Source organism: Globicephala melas, chromosome 12, assembly GCF_963455315.2.
Source record: "Globicephala melas chromosome 12, mGloMel1.2, whole genome shotgun sequence".
In the NCBI taxonomy this organism is placed as follows: Eukaryota; Metazoa; Chordata; class Mammalia; order Artiodactyla; family Delphinidae; genus Globicephala; species Globicephala melas.
In genome coordinates this window covers 3323204-3342917 of record NC_083325.1, presented here as the reverse complement: position 1 = coordinate 3342917, position 19714 = coordinate 3323204, and the positions used below count along the sequence as shown (strand labels likewise).

Sequence of the window (19714 nt, the reverse complement as noted above, 5' to 3'; positions counted from 1 at the left end):
ATAAAATAATGGCAATAATGAAGGACCTTGGGGAGACTCCTATATTTCCAGCCTTCTTATGTAAAGCAGGATTAAAAGGTAACAAATTTAGGCTGGCTGCAAGGAAATACTTTCTTGTGAAATGTATAATTAACCTCTAGCCCATGGTTTAGTAAAATCCAGCTCCTCCCTGAAAAAAAAAAAAAAAAGATGAGCTATTTATAGCAGCTGAAACAGCATCAGCAGTTACACCGACTAATATTATATTACAAAGACTCCCCTGCTTCCAGGCAAAAACCGATAGCCAGCTGGGGTCAGGAAGGAAATTTTCCCTTTGGTGTAGTATTTCACAGCTCTGTTATCTAATAGTGAACCAACCAGGCGCTGCCTGGTGTTTGCACCTCCATTCCCGGCACCTGGCTCTGGGATCCAGGCTGCTGCACTGAAACAGGCCATTGTTTTTCCTCCCGGATGGAACACCTGTAGGCCTATATTTAGGCAACACCTTGTACTTCCAAAAGGTAAACACAAGGAATATAAGCAAAATTGTTCCTAACACTACTGTTTTTACATCGACAATCTATAAATATATGGAAGAACTCTGTATACGTGTGAAATAAACAGAGCAGATACGCCTACGTGGACGTAACTCAAAAGACGGCTCTGTAAATTAGCAGCTTGGATCTCAATTGTTGTATTTTGCCGCATGAAAAACACAGATATTATTCATCAAAGTGATTGTCCTGCGCACTTGTATACCTTATATAATTTATTTTTTCAGGGCTTTTTACTTCAAAGAAATCACTAGCTAATGACATTTCAGACTTTAGAAATTTTTCTGATAGCACACTGCTATTCCCTCAGGGACAGGATTGTGAATAAGTGGATTTTTTTAAAGATCATTAACAGATATTACAAACCAATTCAACCGAGCATTTTCTTTGCAAATTACCTTTAACTTTTAAAGCCATTGGAAAAGGAAAAAGAAAAGAAAAAAAAAAAAAGACAGTGAGTGATTTAATTTACTTAACCTGTCTACAAATTGCAGCTTTGCACTCCATCGGCGACTGCATTTTCAACTAAAAAACAACTCTAACTGTCTCTAATAGAGATATTTTTCTAAATGATCACACTTGATGAGTGATATTTCAAAAGATAGTGATGCTTAGTTTTTTTTATCATTGAGCAAGTTGTCCTGGAATTGAGAATGCTTATTTTATTGATATGTTTAAAGCAAAACGAGCCCTGCACTGTCTGTATCTGTTGCTTAATTAAAACTCTCAGGTAACCAGCAGGTTTATCATTTCCTGAGCAAATGGATGGCGGAGCTCTGGTGGTAGACTGTGAGGTTTTGGAGGCAGGGAGGGGCTCTTTTATTTAATGATCAAACCATAGTTTCCTAGCTAAAGAGCTAATATTTGGGTGGAGAAGCCCCTTTATTCCCCATGTACATCAGGCCTGATTCCTATTTGCATCAGCACCCCGTTGTGTATGTTTTCCATTCAAAGAGCTCCCATGGACTTCAAAGGGAGTTGCCTGCGAGGCCTGAACGGGCCCTGAACTGGGCGAAACCATGCCAAGACCAGCTTGCGCTGGAGCCCCCAAATCATGTCACAAAATTAAAGGGTGTCCCCTACCTACGCCGTCCCACAGAGCATGTGGGAAATGTCCCCAGGCTTGCCAAGCGCTACACTGGCTTCTCAGGCTACTCTTTATAAATATTTGATGAGTGGCACTCCATTTGTAAGGAACTATGTTAATAAGAATATTCTTTGAAATCGGAGTCCAATGTAGGCTTTAAAAGGGGTCATTGTTTGAGGGACTACACGTTTCCCTTTTTTCCCTTTTAAAGTGCAAAGTCAACTTACCACAAACCAAACAAAGACACCTATGTCCTTTCGGATGTCCCGCCAGCCAAAAAATGGGTAGGATTCTATCCTGAAGGATGTTCTGTTTTTGGAAGGACTCATGACATTATTGAGGGCAAAGGAACATAAGAGCTAATGTCTCTTAAGCATGTCTTGTGTGACAGATATTTTCATTCTCTTCTTTTCATCCTCACCGAAATATTATGCGGTAGACTATACTACCCCCATTCTAAAGATGGAAAAATGGGCCTCACAGAGATCGTACAAGTTGTTACTCCAGAGCCGCACGACAGGAAGCGCAGAGCTGGTCTGGAACCTACATCTACCCAACACCACAGCCCTTGTTTGTTTTTCTACCTCACACTAACTCCCAGGTGTCGGCCAATTTCAAATGTCAAGTTCACATCTTCCAGCAGCTGCCATTCTTCTCAAGAGCTGGAACTCGAAGATGAGGGGTTCCTTCAATTCAAGCTCAGGCAGGGAATACTGTATCCCACCCGCTGACAATTAAATTGCAAAAGAAATGTTTTGCCCCAAAGAGTTCCCGGTGGGATCCTGCCAGGAAAGGCGAAACCCAAGGTGGCTGCAGATCTACAGTAGCTGGGCTGAGTACCACGTGTTTGTCCCAAAGCCCTGACACACCTCAGTGGACCTCAGATAATAGGGGTGATGTTAGTGATCACAGCAGACTCCCTTGGAGACAAGTTCAAGGAAGACGAGGAGGACCGGCAAGGGCTCCAGGAGGACAGGGGACTCAGATGCCAACGTGTAGAGGGGGCACGTCCAAAATCATCACAGCCCATATTTTTAAGTGTTGGGATGGGAGGAGAAAGGTGGAATTCCACTGATCTCCTTGGGCGCCTCGCCAACCTCAAGATGTGGGAGCCCTGATCAGGCCTCAGAGGTGGACACTCGGTGGTCAGAAAGGGAGGTTAGGGGGCCGAGTCTCTAGTCTACCTGATGAGCAGACACGGGCCCCCAGTGCCCCACGGAGTAACGAGAACCCCCATGACCATCCTTTATCCTTCCTGTTTCCACAAACTCCTACAGCAAGAGTCCCAGAGGCCACAGAAAGGAGCCCAAGCAACTCCATGAGGCCGTGGTGGCCACCATTTGCCCTGGGCTCACGGAAAGTTCACCAGAGCAGAGACACGCGTTCCCGGGACCTCACACAAGGATGTGGCCTTGCCAAACCTCTCTTCACGTCTCTGAGCTGCCTTCTCACCTGTACAATGGGTGACGGTTTCTGAAAGCACTCCACACGATCCAGGCTGTGGAGACCTGCCTCATCAACCTTTCCTCTCATTTCAGGCACGTTTCTCAGCATCAGACGTTTTATTCTCATCCCTGTAAGCTTGGCCTTTTAACAAAAATAAATCGAAATGGGAGTGATTTTTCATGTACTAGAAGCCAAAACCAAAGCTTAAAAATAGAATAAAATAAAACAGGATGTTTTCCAAGCACAGAACATCAATTTGTTTATTTATTTTGAGCTCACTCAACAAATCTTTACACACGCTGAGTTGAGGCTTCAGCAAGGCGTTATGATGTTGGATTTCTAAGCACTCTTTACCTTGCCTTTGCACTTAGGGTAAAATCAAACTTCTAAACATGAAGCACGAATGAAGCCAGGTGTGATCTGATGCCTGCTGGCCTCTCAGACCTCATCCTGACCAGCTCACTGCTCTGCTGTCACTCTATGGAACGGCTGAGACGCCTCCTCCCTCCTGGGTCTGCCTTTCTTCACCTGCTGGCCTGTCTCCTCATTCTTAATTTGGTTTAAATGTGCTCTCCCCAGAAAGACCTTGCACTGCCTCCAAATCCAAAATGGCCCAGCCCTGATCCTTGCCCGTTTCCATTTCCTTTGGGGCATCATTGCCATGGACCACACTCTCCCTGTTTGCTTGGTCCCTCGTGTACCGTCCACGTCCCCAACCCAGCTGAGACTCCGGAAAGCCAGAGACTATCACAGTCTGTCCCCCGCTTTGTCCCCAGGCCCTAGCACGGTCCCTGTCCTAGGAAACAGTGTTGCCTCAGAGAAGCTTTACCTGGTGTAAAATAACATAAAACCTCAGTCAGATACTTTGTATCATCAGCTGCAGTGGCAACGCTGGACTGAAGAAGAAAAGCTCTCATTTCTCCTCCTGCACAAACTTGAGTTCGTCCCACTGCCCTTAAGCCCTGCCTTCTCCCTGCCAGCCCGTGACGCACACTGGATCTGGAAGGACGGCCTGTGTTTACTTCCAGCCAGGGAAATGTCTTACCTGTTCACAGGGTCCTGCTCGCCAAGGAGGCACGGCTTCCCCGTCATCTGAGTGCGAGATGGCCGTGAGCTCGGCGTCCTGCAGGGTCCAGGTATGACTCTCAAGGGCTCCCTGGGGCTGCTCTGTCCAAGTCAGCACGGACACCCATGACAGCCCAGAACTCAGCTCCTGTCGCCTCATGAATTGCCGACCCTGCTGCAGGGTGGAGTGTCTTAATTGTTTTTTTCTTTATCTGATCATTTTCAAATTAGAGAAGTACCCTATACTAGTTGTAACAACTGAAACAACATTTTGAGCTGCCAGCCCCTGTATTGCCACTGACCTTGTCTATTTCCGGTGGCCTTCTCTCAGTAACAAAGGGTCAAGGCCCCTTTCCCTTTCTCACAGGTGCCTCTCCCCATACGTCAGCAGGCAGAGCTGCCCAAGCCTTCCATGGGTACCACTGACTCAGCCTGTTTGTCTCCAGATGGCCATTCCTTCTGACCCTCACCCTACAGGTCATAAACGTGGTCAACACATTTGTGTATTGCTGTGTCGGTTTCAAACATATTCAAATAGGTTATTTCAACTAATTCTTACAATAGTCCATGAAGTAGAGAGGGGTACGTATATTGGCCCCCCAAATATGTGGGTTTTCAAAAACATTAACAGGCAATTTGCAAAGAAGATGTTAAAATGGCCACATGAAAAAGTATTCAGTTTCACTATGGGAGTTGGGATTGACATGTACACACTGCTCTATTTAAAATACATAACCAACAATGACCTACTGGAAAAATTCGAGACTTCCCTGGTGGCACAGTGGTTAAGAATCCGCCTTCCAATGCAGGGGACACAGGTTTGATCCCTGGTCCTGGAAGATCCCACATGCCACGGAGTAACTAAGCCTGTGCACCACAACTACTGAGCCTGCGCTCTAGAGCCCACGAGCCACAACTACTGAGCCAGTGCACCACAACTACTGAAGCCCGCATGCTCTAGGGCCCGTGTGCTGCAACTACTGAAGCCCACGCACCTAAAGCCTGTGCTCCACAGCAAGAGAAGCCACCACAATGAGAAGCCCGTGCACCGCAACAAAGAGTAGCCCCCGCTCGCCGCAACTAGAGAAAGCCGACGTGTAGCAATGAAGACCGATGCAGCCAAAAAAATTTTTTTAATTGTTAATTAATTTTTAAAATATAAAAGAGTGCAATAGAGTAAAAAAAACATAAATTTTAAAGAAAGAAATGCAAAGTGGAAGAACTTGGATATACTTTTTACCTACGGATTAGCAAATAGAAGAATGACAACACACCGTTCAACCAAGGAGGAGTGTGGCCGGACACTAACCGATCGCAGGTAGGAGTACGTATTGGTGGCACTGCTCTAACCGATAACTTGCCAACATATAGTGAATTAGAAAACCATGGAACCATGCAATTCCTCTTGTAGGAATTTATCCCAAGGAAATAAAGCTACATAGAAAGTTTAAGCTCCAGGGATGTTTTAACAGGCGGCTAAGTTGAAGTCAAGTCATAGAATAAAATGGTCTGAAAAAATTAAAATAATAACACAGAAGAATATTTAATATCTTGCAAAGATTCTGGATATAAGTTTTAAAAAATTACACAATAATACACATTGTCTGAATCCCATACATATAATAGATATGCATATAGATAGAAATATAACACACCCCAAAATGTCAAGAAAGGCTATCTCCAAGTGATGGCATTACGGGTGATGAATCTTATTTTCTTAAGTTCTGCTCATCTCTAGTTTCTGAATTATTTTTAATAAACACATAGAATTTTGTAAAGAGAAAAGCAAGAAAATGATAAAGTTAAAAACACTGCCTTTTTCTAAATGGAATCAATTCTACATTTGATTCTTTCATCCACTCACTCATTCATCTGACAAATATTTATTGAACTCCTACTATATACAAAGCATCCTGCTAGTAATCAAAATTATTTTTAAAAATTGTTTTAAAAGAGAGGTGGAGAATGTATTCTTGGTAAATAGGAGGAAGCCAGCGAGGGTGCTGGTTTCAACCAGGAATGTCACCAGGCAGAGCTGGAGGTCGCTAGGCATTATCCTTCCCTAAACCCAAGAAACGACCTCAGAGGATACCAGTGCATCCAGTCACGCCTGGCCGAGATTTAGCTTCAGAACTGAACCTGGACCTGAAAAAGTGGTTTCTGGGAGTGAAAAATGGAGAGAATGCATGAGTGTGAGAATCCCCCATGCCTTGGAAGCTCTTCACTCCTGGGTCTACTGCCAGCTTGAGACAAGTCGATGGCGTGTCCTGACCACAGGAAAAGTGGTCCCGGGGGTGCATGAGGACAGACGCTAATTGGCAGGCCCCAAATGGTCCCTCTTTTGAATAAGTGATCAATGAAAATGCAACCAAATTCCCCTAAAGCATCCCCCTGACTGCCTCTTGAAGAGGCATCCCACCTCTCACTGTTTCTAGAAAACACTCCCCTTTCCTTGCAGGACAGAGTGCCACACACACATCAAAGCCAGCTTTCCCAGCACGGAAGCCACCCCAGGAAGCATAGCACTGGCACAGTCTGTAGGACGTCTTTGCAGCCTCCTAGGGTACCATTTAGTCACCCCATGGGATCACTGCCATATTCCAGGTTAACTCAAGGCATCTGCTTTGAGTTGTCTTTTCCCACAAATCGTGAAGAATTTGTGTTGATTCTTCCCCAGAAGGCCACTTGTGACCAGTGTTCCTCTGGAGGTGTGGCCAGGGTCCGGAGGGGGACCACGGAGAAGTGAACCAGCCCTCCTGGGGACTGAACTCGTGACCTCATTAGCACGGGGCTCTAATCAACAGAGCCACCAGACACATACTTCATTTAAGGCACTGAGGCAGTAATTTGCTAAATGTTAATTCTTAGATTAACTACAGATGCATAGAGTTCCTAGGGGGGGAAAAAAAAAACGAGAGAGATTTGTTAATTCTTGAAAGGAAATTTGGGTCATCAGTAGATGATACCTTTGGTTCGTTTTAAAATATACTTTCAGCATCGGGAGATGACACTGGTCAGGGTCCATGGCGCCAGATTTTTTTAATCAACATCCTGACCAGGAGACTTTCAAGGAAAAAGCGAATGGTGTCACTTCCCCACGAGCAAAACTGCACAATGATACTGTATCAATTCCTCCAAAGTTCACGTTTCAAACTCAGGCACAAAACTTACGTGGCAACATGAAGGAAAGGTGTCCCTACCTGAGGCAGAGGTGGTCCTCCCAGGGTGGGAAAGGCTGGACCCCAGATCTCTCCTGGCTCCCGAGAATCCTAATTCCTGTGGCCAGAAGCCCCTCCTGCAGCCCTGTCTCAGTCACTCGGCAGCCAGCCCCCACCCCCACCCCTTACCTTATCCGTAGCTGGTCCCTGAGGGACCAGTTTTACAAATAGCAAATATGGTTTGGAACAAAGTTTCGACACCGACTCGGCATCCTGTGTCACATTACACTTCTATGAATATTCCACCAACTGTACAACTCTGAAGAAAAGTTTCCGCTTTCCGGCCATTTCAACTTCAGTTGCTCGCACCCTGACAGCGATCTTTGAAACTGATATGGCCCTGAAAGAAGCCAGAATAACTTTTTTTAAATATTAATAATCATGGGCAAGTTTCCCAGTCTTTGTAACCTTGTGAAAGAGCCCCTGGGGGAAAGCACACTGGGACTTGAATTGAACGCGTGCCCACGTGAGCTCTTCCATGGAAAAGCCTGCTTGAAGATGCATGGACGTCGTACAGGAGAATTTCTATGAAGGGAGGGAGGATGGGAAGCCCGCCTTGCATTTTGCACTTATCACCTTTTGCCCCAGGAGCTTGAAGACCATCTTTACCCAGGTCTCTGCCCACTGCAAGGGAAACCCCACAGCATCCCAGCCTCCAGGGGAGAAAACCAACCTGGCCTCTCGAGAGCAGCCCAGCTCCGCCACCTGCCAGCTGGGAGGAGTGGCGGTGGGTGGGAAAGTTAGTATCTTCTTTGAGTTGTCAGTTTCCTCACCTGTAAAATGATGATAATTATAGTTACTTCAAAATAGTAAGTGTCTCCACGTGAAAATGGACACAAAATTCTTTAGTCGATTGGGACATAGTAACTGCTCATCGGAACTTAAATATGGTAGCTACTATCTGCCTCCTGACTGCCTCAGTGCTTACATCTTCATTCCAGATATCCTTTCCTTTATAAATCTAAAATAAAAATTAGGTTGTACTACAACTAGAGTTGTACATCCATGCAAAAGATACTGATGATCCAACTGGCCACAGCCGAGTTTAACTAGTATGCTCTGATTCAAACAGCTAAGAGGTAGCAGCCTGAAATGAAAACAGCTAGTCCTGATTTCTAAATAATGCCTTTAAAAATATTTCCTTATGAAATACGTTATAAAATGGCATAAGGAACTTTCCAAACTGGCATGATCAACATACATGATCTTAAAGTCATAATTCTCTATACCATACCAAAATTTTAGTCACCCTAAAGATTCTCAGGAATTTCAATTCTGAACACGTTTTTTAAAAATCCACCAATCCAAATAAAATCAGACGAGGTATATTTTTATGAAAATAAAATCTGAAACAACCCAATTTTATATTCAAGGAACACTCTCGTAAGCATTTAGTAAGTTACAATTTAAAACTTCTACTCAAGTTCAAGTTGACAGTTAGGGACCAAATAAATAGACACTCAGTTGCTGAATAGTATCTGTCTTACAGTTGTGGGCTCGATTTGCTACTTTAATCTCCAGCAGGGAATATTAGTTCAATAAAATAAACATTTTTAATTTCCTCTATGCATTTCCTCAAACCATGCCAATGCACTTGTCTATGGCTCACTTAAAAGATTTGTTAAGTAGCCCCCCACTTACATAAAAGAGGATGTTTGATTTTCTTATGAAAATGGAGGAATGAACACGAGTGTTCATTGTTTTAATGTACTGAGCCCTTAATCACTTCCAGTTCTGATTCATCAGAAAAAATAGTACTCTTGAGGGATTCTTTTTTTTTTTTGGTCACTAAATATTGTCTTTCATTTTGAGATATTTATTTCTTGCCAGAAAATGATACTGTGTTTTTTTCCTAATGATGAAGGATGAAAGATGGAGAGAATTCCATGTGGTGATTATTGGGCCACAAAGAAGTAAACCGATTCAGAAAACAAATCCCCAAAAGAAAAATAAAATGTATTATGTGAGGTGGAAGCATGGAATTCTTGGCATATGTTCAATTGGAGCCAGGATTGGTAATTTAATAACATCCTTGTTTTGTTAATATTTGGGGGGTGGGAGGCGGGGGCGGGTAAAGCTCTAGGGCTTTAGCTTTGGGCCAGATTCCTTCTACTCTCCACCATTACCTCAGCCAGCAACGGTGTTTAAAGACACAAATCATAGGCCACGGGCAAGGGTCAAAGATGCCATCTTTCCCACATAAGCCAGAGGCTACGACAGAACGTTCATCTCCTCGGCTCGGTGGGCAATGGAATCACCTCCAAAGAAAGCCCACTCTGAACACTATTCCCAGAGGCCCAGAGCATCACACCCAAATCAGAGCAGACAGGCAAACTCATGAAGTAAAACCTTCCAACTGCAATGATTCTGCTAAATCATTCTGATTCACTGGGTAACTGTGCCACTTTCCTTTGGACTGGTCCTTCTAGCTTCCCCTGCTGGCTGCTGAGCAGAGTATGGCGGGAAAAATAGCCTCATCTCTGGAAACCCGAGCCACACCTGTGCACTTTACTTATTTATTTATTTTTGGCGGCACCCCACGTGGCTTGTGGGATCTTAGTTCCTTGACCAGGGATCAAACCCAGGTCCTCTGGCAATCGAAGGGCAGAGTCCTAACCACTGGACCTCCAGGGAATTCCCCACACCTGTGCACTCTGTTAATCTCTGAGTGATGTCTGTGGTAAAGGACTTAAAGTCAGTGCTGCAGTAATACAGCCCTTTCCTGGGACCTGGAGGCCATGGAGCATGTCATTTTTTAGCTCTGGTTCTCTTTCAAGTTTCAAGGAGGAAAGTACCACAGGAAGAAAATGAAAATAAAAAAAATGTAAATTGAAGAGGGTAACAGATAGGCTTAATCCAAACTCAGTCCTGAAGACAGTTCTGAGTTGTCACTTTCTTCCATGACCTTTTAATTCCTAGATTAGGCAATATGTAGAAAAAGAAAACAAAATTACTAAAAATCTTACCAATGTTATGGCTCCCATAATGGTGTGAAGAGAAACATTATATGGGTCACACAAATTTGTGTTTATAATGATAGATGGTGGTACTAGTGATGGTGGTGAGGGTGGTGGTGGTGGGTGATGGTGGTGAGGGTGATGGTAGTGAGGGTGGTGGTGGTGATGGAGATGGCAGTGAGGGTGATGGTGGTGATGGTGATGGCGGTGATGGAGATGGTGGTGACGGAGATGGTGGTGATGGTGATGGTGGTGATGGAGATGGTGGTGAGGGTGGTGGTGGTGATGGAGATGGTGGTGAGGGTGGTGGTGGTGAGGGGAGAGTGGTGATTAGTCAAATCCCAGAAAATGAATTAAACACTTGAACTCACATATCAGAGATTTGAAAGGTCTCTACCTATCTTCTCTGAGTCTTAGCTTCCTCACCCATCAATTGTTGATTAATCTGATCACAAAGATGTTCTTTGATAAAGACTTGAAAGGCACTTTCAAAAGAAAGAAAAGAAGTGGAGTTTAAGCAACTGATTAAGAGGTGTATTTCTCTCTGTGGGTGACTTTCTATTCTTCACTATTATTTTCATTCTAATCATTGTTACTGAAAGCATTCCAAAGTATCGTAAGAGTCCAAGGATGCAGAACAGTCAATGCATAGAGACTGTTGTGGAGACACGTGACACTTTTTTAGCAAGGCTCGAAAATGTCTGGGGCAGAGAAATGCACACTGACAGTGCTGATTACAGTAAATATAGAGCAATCCCTCCCCTGTGTAGATTTGTGTAATCGAGGAGGAGGTCGTCAGAGGCGGTTTATTTACATTTCTCTTCCCCTCCTTCTGTGCTCAGAGTAGGATTGAATGGCCCCAACTACTTTGAAGTCAGGCATGGTCACATGACTTTTTTGACCAATGAGATGTGAGGAGTGCCAGGTGGCTCTTCTGGGCAGAAGCTGTAGAAGCCAGGGCAAGCTTCACCAGGTCCCCTTCCCACTGCTGTGGCACGTGGGGGACCAGGTACAGAGAAGGGCCCCAGCACCCTGAGTCCCTAAATATCTACAGCTGGTGGATACCTCTTCCAGCCCACAATGGACAAGAAATGGAATCAAGAAACAGACCTGCAATACACACACACACATACATACATACATATATATATATATATATATATTTAAATAACTGAATCGCTTTGCTATACACCTAAAACTAACACAATATTGTACTATATTTCAATAAAAAAAATTTTAATTAAAAAAAGAAACAGACTTTTTGCTGTAAAGCTACTGAGATTTTGATGGTTTTTTTCTACCACAGCATAACCTTCTCTATCTGAACAGATACAACTAGCAAAGAGCCAAAGGAAGAGAGTTCAAAGTCACTGGTGGTCATGTGGGAAAGAAGGAACCTACATGTTTCTGAGACTAAACCAAATCCTCAAGGCTCTGCTATCAAATCACTAACTCTGAGGCATTTAATCGTTCCCTAGAAAAGGTCTATCCTAGCAAAAAGTGCCCAGGAAAAAGGTATAACATGACCTGCAAGCAATTGGAAGTCACCGTAATCCACACGGACCGCAAGGTAATTTGGAGTCTCTTTAGCTGAGCTCTGTTTCCGACAATAAAGCACCTTTGCACCACTGTCCACCAGACAGACCCAGATTGTGTCTCATCTGCAGAACTGTTCATTTAAAGACTGCACTGCTCAGGATATAAGCCTTCTTAAGGAACTCTACTTTTAAGAAAACTAAGTCTCACAAAATTAGTACATTTCCTCATTCAAAGTGAGGTGGCACATGTGAAAAGCCATCTGTGCCCACCCTCCCCTCCACCCCACAAACTTCCCCACCACCCAGAGCTGCAGCTCTGCATGAAAAAATCTAACACATGCAAAGCATAGAGGCTCTTTGAAAATCTGGCCCAGTGTGTGCCTTCTATGTGAGTTGCCGTCTTACAGAGTCTTGCCAACAACAGCAAAGAGGAAAGAAAAGGAAAGGTTTTCTTTTCTCTGAACTTGGGAATGAAACATAAAACTCCTCTTTTCTATGAGGCTGAATGGCTCCAATTTTCTACACTCAGGACGACCTTTTTGTCCCCATTACCTTCATAATATCCACGTGGCTTTTCAGTGGGCATTTCTTTCCTCCCAAGTGAATCATATGGCAACAGTGGCCCCACGAGGGCCACTGTTGAGAGCACTGGAGTCCTCAGCAGCCCTCGGGGTCATTGTAAAGATGAAGTGAAATGGACGATATGAATATACTTCGAAACACTAGAAGTGCTACATTCACAGCATTATTTCTCCCATCACATCTAGCGTGTCTGCTGTGTCGAACTTACAGGCTTTAAGTTTTCTGCAACCTCTAAGTACAGAGGGGATTAGCATACACTGGAAATGCTGCGAGTACACAAAAACCCTATGAGTTGGGTGTTATTATCTTCAAAAATGCAGAGAGGCACAGAGAATTCAGTGTTTACCCAAGGCGACACCAACAGTGGCAAGGGGAGAGCCACGGACAGAACCCTGACTGTCTGTCTGTTGACTCAGCGTGTACACGGTGCGATGTCCCACCTAGGGTGTCTTCCTGGGACCAGCCAAGTCTGTTCCAAAAGGATGGGTGTGGAGGCATCATCTATTTAGCCGATGAGAGGCTGTCCTAAACTGCCCATGTGAAGTGGGCTTGGCGGAAATCTCCACGATGGAACCAAAGCCCACCAGACAACCAAGGACTCACCAAGGCAAGTGAGGAAGAAAGACAGGATCTGTGCACATAAGAAAGAGGAAAGGACTGAGCAACTGTGGAAAAGAAATTAGGGAGCAAGTCCACCTACAAACTAAATGAAAACTACAAAAACTAGTTGTCTGTCAACACAGATTGGTTTGATATTTCTAATAGCTTGGGAAATATCTATGTGAAGAAGACAACATACCATATCCATAAAAGCAAAGAGAACAGGAAAAGATAAGGATGCAGGGATAAAGGGCAGTCAACAGATGCCTATGGGACATTGAGAGGGAAACTTGATGCTGGGGCAGAGAAGAAATTCAGCAATATCACTGGGAAAGAAGGGAACCACGGAGCAAAGCAAAGAACAGCGAATGTGGGCATGGGAGATTGATTTTAAATATTAAAAAGAGGGTAAGGACAAAAGGGAAGAAAATCCAAGGAGCAAACTGGAAAAAAGTAAATAAACCTAAAACTGAGGGGTTTGAAATGGCCAAAACTATTTCTGCATAAAAGTATATACACACTGCCTCCTTAGAAAACAAGTTGAAACAGACGTCAGAGGCACTAGAAACATCATCAAGGGCCAAATCATCTGACTCAGGTTAAGAATGCCGATAAAACCATTAGCTACTTAAAAAAGCATAACCGAAAGAAGAGAAAGGAAAGCCTTTTAATATTCAAAACACATGCAGGTTTCTAAAACAGATTTTTGGTGTAAACCTCCAGGTTTCTAGCTAGTCTTTTTCTCCACTTACTTTCCTACTTTATGCACCCAAAAATGGACACGTTCATCTCAAATAATTGACAAAAATGTTTGCAATCTCTTTTGTCACTTCTTTGCAAATGGCATCACAAGATAGTCATCATTTGGGGAGGCACATCCCTACTCTTTTATAGCATTCTTTGATTTTGATCTACTTGAACCATCCAATTTATTTTTTTAACTTAGCTCTAATGAATTTGTTTACTGAGTGAACTGGTTCACCAACTTAACTGGAATTTATAGCTGAATTATCACTCATTTCAGTCCACACAGGCCAGCTGTTTAAGGATATAGACACACGATGCGCTTTCCTCAATAGTAATTAATTTGCAGTGCTCCCTCACTGCAGATCAGTGGCAAAATGGTTTTTCTTAAATTCTGGACCTATAACACGAATCTTCAGTATTGCATAGTGAATGTTCATCCATGAATTCCCAAATTTGAAGGGATAACTTAATAGCCCAGGCCACTTTATCTTGATAATTTAGTAGCCCATGCCTTTTCTTATGAAGAATCATACCTTGAAAAGGCACACTTCCTGATCTCTTTTAATCATCTTTTCCATCAGAAAAAACCTTCCTGGTTGATAACATGAGGAAAAGCGGAAACTTAAGACCATGTATAGTATTCTTAGAACAACTAGTAAGTAAAGGAAATATTTTTATATTTAAAATGATAATGCTTTCCATCCTAGAATGCAAAATATAGTTTAGGAAACTGTCCTGGTCATTTTTGTAATCTCACGGTGGTGTTTTGTAAATAACTCCTAGAGAAGAATCATAGAGATTTCTGGCCTCAGTGCCTTCACTGGAGAGAAGTGAGGTGGCTGAACAACGATATTTTTCCCCATCCAGGTGCCTGTTTCATATTTACTTAGCAATACTGCTCTGGAATTCACAGACAGACATAAATAAGGTTCAAGAGACAGAAGAAAACATTGTCTAGGCAGACCCCAGACTAGAAACCCCAGCAGAGGATCTCAGTTCTCACCTGTGCAAATGCATAACCTCCCCAAGGTGGAATTCTATCCCCAGTCTGAATCACGCTATCCAACTCCCAAATTACCATTGTAAACAAATGAGGTTTCCAAATCAAAATAAGGTAGGTACTTAAGTACAGCAGGATCGCCCAGGACTTAGGGAAGGGACTTGGGAAAGTCTGAATAAGGAGCATCACAGGGAGTGTCAGAGATCTTTTTTCGTTTGTTTATTCTCTGTCACCTTCCATTTCAGGATCTCCCGTTGAAAGGAGGTAACGATCCTTTCAACCTGTAAGGCAGTTTCTTCTAAGGAGCTGTAGACACACTTTACTTCACTTCTTCTTGGAATTCAAATAGTGTTAACGCCTACGAATAAACAGATACACTGTTGATGGACGGGGTTATACTGAACCTAAACCAGCTAATGTCATCGACAGCACGCCCTTCAGTTTTACTGTGGTTGCTTTATCCGTGCGCTCAGAGGTTTTCCCATGAGAATATGCCAAGGTAGAAAGCTCAAATGTCATTTAGCAAAGCCCGGCGTGCCTGCTCTTCCCTGTGGCAGAACACGGAACTCCAGGGGACAAAACTTGGTCACTCAGATCTCTTCCAAGGTAGACAAAATGCCGTCGAACGTTGGCAGTCTTTTATTTTCCTTCCTTCCGGAGATGAAAACATGACATCACTGCCCAAACTGACTCGGACCTCCCACCTCCTAGGGTTGCCTGGGACGCAGGCTGAATCAAAGCATCTTTCCATCAAGGTGAACGACGGTAAGGGGCAGAGCCATAACTCAATTGCTTCAGAAGACATTCAGTGCAGGGTGTAGTTCTGCTTTTGACGATGCTTTGGAACATTACAGTTATGATCCTTTAGGAAAAAATACATTTTTGTCTATTTCCTCATCGAAATTTGGTCTGTGATATTTCAATCCTTAATCATGTCTCCTTTTTTTATCATTTCAATTGGTCATGAAAAGTTCCGTCAACCATTAGAAAGACGAATTAATAGTAAATAAATCCCAAGGTGCCCAGATTTCCTAGTGTCGTTAGGATACATCACAACGTATGTGATATTTCAGACTTCATATGAAGTTAATGACCACAGACATCTCGCTAGAGGACCCTTTCAAACCACCCCCCGGAAAAATTGTCTCTTTTGGGGGTTTGAACTCAGAAAAAGTCATCACCTCTTGTTGTATTGAATGATTTGTTAATAAATCTGCAATACAGAAAAATATCTGGGGAACGAGAGGAAAGAAAGGTGGGGTGAGTGCCAGCCTCTGAGGTTGGAATCTGGTGTACAGCACGCGTGTGGAGTTAGCCCACACTGTCATAATCCATCTTAAGGGCTCAAAAATAAATAAATACACCTGAGAGAATCTGTCCAACAAATACCTCTCAAATGAAGAATTTTTGCACAATAGATCATATCAGCTTCGGAGGTTGGGTCTACATGGTACCATAATCACTAACTACAAAGTGAAAATTTTAGGAAGCCTTCTTGATGTTGGAGCTACGCCATGTGAAATATATAGAAATTGAGAGTTACCATATTGCCTGAGGCCAGCGGTGCCCATTACCACAATATTCTACTGCGTCTCTCCTAGCTGACCACATCGCCACAACCTGGTGAGGCGCTCCTCTCCCAGGGCGACCGCTGGAGACGCCCCGGCCACACTCACTTTCTTCATTTGCCCAACTCCAAGGAATTCTCTCTGACCTTGGGGTTGAAATATCAAGCTGAACCTCTTGGAATTTATCATCAGCCTGGCATCCGTGCTCAGCAGTAGAGCCTCTGAATTCAAAACAGGACTGTTTCCTGGCTCAGAACTCCAGCTCCAAATTCCTTAGGCTCAAAACTGATGGGAAAACAGATCTTCAGCATTCTTCTGATTTAGAAATCATTCAAACTGACAACAGATAAGAAACTGACAAGGAGATGAGAAACCCTTCATTTACATAGCTGTCTCTTTTTTCCTTCTACATAGTAAAGAATAGAGCATCCTTAACCTTGATTTTCTCACTTCTCTCAGTTTAAAGCACAGCCCATAACATTAATTAAAGTGTGTGTGTGAGCTGCAGGGTACAAGTTATATTTCATATGCTGTACCACATGGCATTCTAGAAGAGCTGTACAATTTGTAGGTGTGCTTTTTTCCCCAGCTTTGCTATGTATGCAGCCCTGCACACTATTCAGCATAGACTCACCTAGACTTCATGCAGAAACTCCACAATTACAACCTAAAAAGGAACGTAGAGGATAGGACAGATGCTGAGGGCACTGGTGGCTGAAGCATTTAGGTAGATGGAGGTAAGTTTCTGCCTGGAGAATGCTGGTGTTGGAAAGGGCATCTAAGATTATCTGGTACAATCCTTTTACTTCACAGGTAAGGCCTGCAGAAGGTGGGTCCAACAGCTAGTAAGGGGTAACCCCAAGTATTTCTTATGATTCTAAGTTTTCTACTACACCAGGGCCATATCTCTTTGAGATACAAATATAAGTTAGGTCTTTTCCAAAGGGGGAAAAAAAAAGATGATCTGCATATCTACACACACCAGTGTTTGCATAGAAACTCAGGAGGGTCACAGAGCCTCTGACGCCTGCCTCTGGATGTTACCGGGCCCACGGTCCCCAGGTTACGAACTCCTATACCTGAAGAAGCAAATTTTCTTAGTAGAAAGTCCTACTTTCAACCCCTTTCAAAACTTATCTCCTCTAGAATAGAAACTAGAGTTCATGATGTAATCTATAAAATTCAGGGAGAAAGCAATCCCAACAACTCAGATAGATGAATTGAGCCCTAATCAATAGTTCCATATTTCTAACATGTGTAAAGTTAAAAAAAAACGCCTAAGAGAAATTTAAACCTACATGTATTTTACTACCGATTTCACATATGGACGTGGAATATCGTTTCTCCTAATATGGAGATGGCTCAGCAGTATTTAAATGATTCCTTATTCCAAGTCATGTAAATATGCACCAGATGTATCTTTTGTAAATGTTATGTTTTTCAACTTCTCAGCATTTGCAAGTAGTTGAAAGCTATGTCAAGCATGCTTTAATGGGGCATAAAAGTGTATTGTATTCAAAGAGATGGCACAGCTCTGTAACAGGTGAAAATACAAATGTTGTCAATGGATACATTTTCATTTTATTGATTTACACTGCATAATAGCATGCCCTGTATCTCCTTTCCATGCAAGTTCTGTATCAATTGAAATATAACTAGACATTTAAAAATCATGCTTACATTAATGGATCCTCAGGATGACAGAAAATTCAAAACACAGAATTTTATGACTAGAAGGCAACTCAGAGATCAAGTAAATCCCATGCCCTGATTTAATAGACGAGAAACTGAGACCAGAAAGGTGGCACGAGGGAGCCACGCCACTAAGCTACTTGTGGCTTTGTGCATGAATTTATACACCCCTGAAGATACGGAACCTTCCTGAGTTCTCTACACTACCTGCCTCTTGACTACCTAAACCAAAAATAGAAGGAACAGCAAAACATATATCACCTATTGATTTCCTGCGACTTACTGAGAAGAAGCAGACGTGATCTATATTTTGCAAAGTGTCAAATTATCTTATGGGAAGTAAACATAGGAAGTAAAATGCCAATTGCTAGCATTAAAAATTGTCAAAGAATATCATAACACTTTTTCACCAATGTAAAATCCTAACGGACTCAAGATTAGCTTTTTCATTTTTAAAACAAAAGATAGTGTAGTGAATTCTTTTCAGAACATTTTCTTGGAGGTTAGATATTATATCAAAGATGTTTAGGAAATACATTCAAGTCAGATGTAGTTGATAGTTCATCTTGAAAAGAGTGCCTTTTTAAAATAAAAGTTAACATAGATTGATAGCTTATTGTAAAACTCTTTTTTTGTTCTTTTCCTCTTTTTTTTGCTGTGGAGAAAGCAAACCCTAGCTCACGTCATGACTTCCTAACATCACTAAACAGAGTAAGCATTTGAGGGTAGGTATCAGTATATGCTGACCTCACCTGCCTCATTTTCCCCAAATTAGTTTCCCCGTCACATATTTTTATAAACTGTCGCAAATTCTTTCTTGGAATGAGGCAGCATATTAATTAACTAATAACTAATTAATAACTTGGTGAAAGTCATTTTCTAAAAGCCAAGTAACCTTTTCACTTTGACCTTTACAAATGACATCTTGCCCTTTGGGGACCCGTGGCAGCAAGGAAGATTTCCTTTGGAATGAAATCATTGCAGAGCTTTTTTCAACCTTGATGTCACGGTCACAAGTGGAGCACCTGTGTTTCTCAGGGTTCCACAGCCGACTCTATCTCCTCTTGGACCCCAAACAAAACCCCATCTTTTCCCTCTCGCCGGGAACCAGGCTTGCACACTCTGCTCCGTGGCCCAGATGCAAGGCGCTCCCCGGGGAGGCACAGAGTCCAGCCTTGCTGATTGATCCCGGGCTCGCCTGAAACAGCTCCTTTGTCTCCGAATGATGCCGGATCGGTGAGAAGGTTAAAGACAGTGGCTCTGCCTGTGGCTGCAAGGCATCCGCATGGTCCCTGCGAAGGTGTTTACGGGCTGAGCCGAGAGAGGAGCAGAAGCAGCGAAGCGGCCCCGCGAGCTCCTCCGTCAGCCTGGAAGAAGAGACATCTCCGGACTCAGAGCCAACATCACGTTTAGGGATGGCCCTTCCCATCAGTAGGTTACCCTCCTCCCCAGGGTGCTCGGATACAGAGGAACAGACACACTACTGTTGTCTATTTAGTGCAAGGTTTATAGATACACACGCATGCCCCTTAACCTGCCATGCCTCAGTGTTAATGGGGCATCCAAACCGAATTGTAATACTCATTTCTGGTGAATCCGTGAAGTCTTACGGAGCCTTATTCTGCCCTCATGATCACGGAGGGCTGGGAGACGGGGCTCAGTATGGTACTACTGTACACAG

At 43.2% G+C, this 19714-nt stretch overlaps 1 long non-coding RNA gene across 15 annotated transcripts in view; it reads right to left on the bottom strand.

Moving 5' to 3' along the window:
• Positions 1 to 19714, bottom strand: part of LOC132598216 (uncharacterized) — a 66344-nt gene that overhangs the window by 30413 nt on the left and 16217 nt on the right. For 8 of the 15 annotated variants that reach the window (XR_009566125.1, XR_009566114.1, XR_009566121.1 and 5 more), the window contains exons 2-5: positions 8023 to 8122; positions 7479 to 7689; positions 4112 to 5872; positions 3073 to 3207 (exon numbers count right to left, since the gene is read on the bottom strand). This is a non-coding gene — a long non-coding RNA (uncharacterized lncRNA). Of the gene's footprint in view, positions 1 to 3072; positions 3208 to 4111; positions 5873 to 7478; positions 7690 to 8022; positions 8123 to 10677; positions 10746 to 19714 lie in introns of those variants that run through there. The other 7 variants (XR_009566117.1, XR_009566118.1, XR_009566124.1 and 4 more) reach the window with 7 other exon arrangements.